Source organism: Etheostoma cragini, chromosome 19 (assembly GCF_013103735.1).
Source record: "Etheostoma cragini isolate CJK2018 chromosome 19, CSU_Ecrag_1.0, whole genome shotgun sequence".
Classification (NCBI taxonomy): Eukaryota; Metazoa; Chordata; class Actinopteri; order Perciformes; family Percidae; genus Etheostoma; species Etheostoma cragini.
In genome coordinates this window covers 217820-220925 of record NC_048425.1, presented here as the reverse complement: position 1 = coordinate 220925, position 3106 = coordinate 217820, and the positions used below count along the sequence as shown (strand labels likewise).

The 3106-nt window shown below is 44.2% G+C and overlaps 1 protein-coding gene and 1 long non-coding RNA gene across 3 annotated transcripts in view; both read right to left on the bottom strand.

The window, feature by feature from the left end:
* The window catches only part of LOC117962154, an 8340-nt gene extending 5560 nt beyond the window's left edge, over positions 1 to 2780 (bottom strand). For both annotated transcript variants that reach the window (XR_004660580.1, XR_004660581.1), the window contains exon 1: positions 2768 to 2780. This is a non-coding gene — a long non-coding RNA (uncharacterized LOC117962154). The remainder of the gene's footprint in view (positions 1 to 2767) is intronic.
* The window catches only part of LOC117962117 (sialoadhesin-like), a 194299-nt gene that overhangs the window by 67642 nt on the left and 123551 nt on the right, over positions 1 to 3106 (bottom strand). The window lies entirely within an intron of this gene.

Here is a 3106-nt window from a genome sequence, read left to right as displayed (position 1 = left end):
GTATACTTATGCCCCTGTATTTTAACATAGGGGGTGTATACTTATGCCCCTGTATTTTAACATAGGGGGTGTGTACTTGTGCCTCCTGTATTTTAAGGAAGAACATTTATTTATGAAACATTATTCATTCACAAAAGATAATTGGTGTCCTTAAAGGTTGGATTTTTATAATGTTTTTAATTAAGGCGAAAAGATCAATTTCCAAAAGATGATTTTGTTATTACTGTTTTTAAATCAACTTTAAACCTGGTTCCTAAACTCGTGAGCAGCACTGTAACACTCCCATGTGTCAGGGGGATTCAAGGCCTTAATGACAGATTTCCAGAGGCTAGAATGGAGGTTTTATTCATCTGTGAACTGACCACAACACACTGCTGTTACACATCTAGGTGAGACACAGACAACACAACACCATCGCCACATGTCTCAGCTTACTACAGAAAAACCCAGAAGACAAAAGCCCCAAAATGTGTTGTGTTCAGGCAGGAAGGAGGACCCATGAGCGGAGATAGCAGGTAATAATGATTTATTCAACAGTCCATAGTCCAACAAAAGACACAGGGAGCAACGGGAACTGGCAAAACCCGAGAAACACAATAAATCCAAGAAGACCAAAGTGACGAGAGTCCAAACAAATCCGGGGAAAAAGAACTACAAAAAACAGGAAAAACTTACAGGGGACATCTGGCACAAGACGGGACCTGGACAGGACCAGGCTGACTGGACACATCGAAAGACAAAAGAATCTGACAAAGCACAAGGGAAGCTCAGACATTAAATACACCTGGTGATCAGGTAACGAGAGGCAGGTGACGAGAGGGCAGGTAACGAGAGGGCAGGTGAAGAGAGGGCAGGTAACGAGAGGGCAGGTGAAGAGAGGGCGGGGAGCAGGTGGAGCACATCAGGTAATCACAGGGGTGGGAAGACACAGGAAGTAGAACTAGGGGCGAGACAAGACAAACTACAGACTTTAAAATAAAACAGGAAGCAGAACGTGCAGACACTCAGGGGGATACAGGACAGGACCAACAACACAGGAAAGGAACAACAACACAAGACCTGGCCAACAACACAAGACCGGACCAACAACACAAGACCAGACCAACAACACAGGAAAGGAACAACAACACAAGACCGGACCAACAACACAAGACCAGACCAACAACACAGGAAAGGAACAACAACACAAGACCTGGCCAACAACACAAGACCAGACCAACAACACAAGACCGGACCAACAACACAAGACTAGACCAACAACACAGGAAAGGAACAACAACACAAGACCTGGCCAACAACACGAGACCGGACCAACAACACAGGAAAGGAACAACAACAACACAAGACCTGGCCAACAACACGAGACCTGGCCAACAACACAAGACCGGACCGACAACACAAGACCGGACCGACAACACAAGACCGGACCAACAACACAAGACCTGGCCAACAACACAAGACCGGACCAACAACACAAGACCGGACCAACAACACAAGACAGGACCAACAACACAAGACCGGACCAACAACAGAGGAAAGGAACAACAACACAAGACAGGACCAACAACACAAGACCGGACCAACAACACAAGACCAGACCAACAACACAAGACCGGGGAGAAACGCTCATGCATTCATGCAGTCATGCATGCATACACTCATGCAGTCATACGCTCATGCATTCATGCGCTAGTGCATTCATATGCTCATTTTTTCATATGTTCATGCATTCATACGTTCATGCATGCATACGCTCACACATTCATACGCAAGTGAACAATGTGGAAAAACCTTTTCTCTGAGTGATCACCTTAAAAAACACCAGCGTGTTCACTCTGCCTCGTTGTGAACACGTTGCAGAGCCAAGCTAAATCAAGGTCAAAGTTTATTCCTAAACAACCAAACAAAACTAAAAACCAAACATTAAGATGTTAAAAAGGTTTCTAAAAACGACAGGCAGCCAGTGGAGAGACAACAGTACGGGGGGGGGATGGTCACTGCCCCCGTTTCCTGTCAGCAGGCCTGCAGCCGCGTTCTGGACTAACTGTAATCTGCGAACCGAAGACTAATAACGGCCATAGTACAATGAGGTCCAGGAGATCTGTGATCAGGGCATGCACAACTGTTTCCAGTTGACTATGGGGCAGGTCTGGCTCGAATTTCCCAAGGAGTCTGAGCTGAAAGAAGCTTGTTTTTACCACTGAGCTTATCTGTTTATCCAGTTTAGAAGAACTATTGATAAAAACACCAAGACTTTTTACAAACGGGTATCAGTTTGAGAATATTGGACTAAGAGCACTGTTAAAACCAGAGACATCGGGCTCTCCAAAAATTACAACTTCAGTTTTTTACATGACGTAAAAAACTGAAGTTGTAATTTTTTGTCTAATTATGACTTTACAGTAATAGCAAAGACAAGTATTGATTGATTGTATTCAAGTAAAGTAGAACAGACGCTGTTACGTTTTTTAATATATGTATATTATATTTGAGGGTGTTGTACATGCCGTCTTAGCTGGCGGTTAGCCGAATTAGCTGTTAGCTAAACTAACATTAGCTTTCCGGTGGAGGCTAACAGCAGACCGCTACTGTGGAACAGATCGTGCAGTGCCGTAAATCCTCGTCGCACGTCATGATTATCATCTGCTCGTGCGCGAACATATTACACACGCGCAGAACGGATCGTGTACCAACAGGGACTTTATTTGAGTAAAAAGGCCCGAGGTTTACAGAGAAAGACCTGTCTGTCAGATCTGACTGGAACCACTTCAGAGCTGTGCCTTTAATGCCTGCACAGGACTCGAGTCTCGACAATAAAACCTCGTGGTCAACCGTATCGAACGCTGCACTCAAATCTAAAAGCACAGCGGAGCTACCAGAATCAGAAATTATAAGAAGATTGTTAAAAACTTTTAAAAGAGCAGTTTCTGGGCTGTGACCAGATCTAAAACCAGTCTGGAATTTTTCAAAGATGTTGTTTGAGTTAAGGTGCAACTGAAGTTGGGCATATACCACTTTTTCTAGAACCTTGGATATACACTCACCGGCCACTTTATTAGGTACACCTGTCCAACTGCTCGTTAACACTTAATTTCTAAGCAGCCAA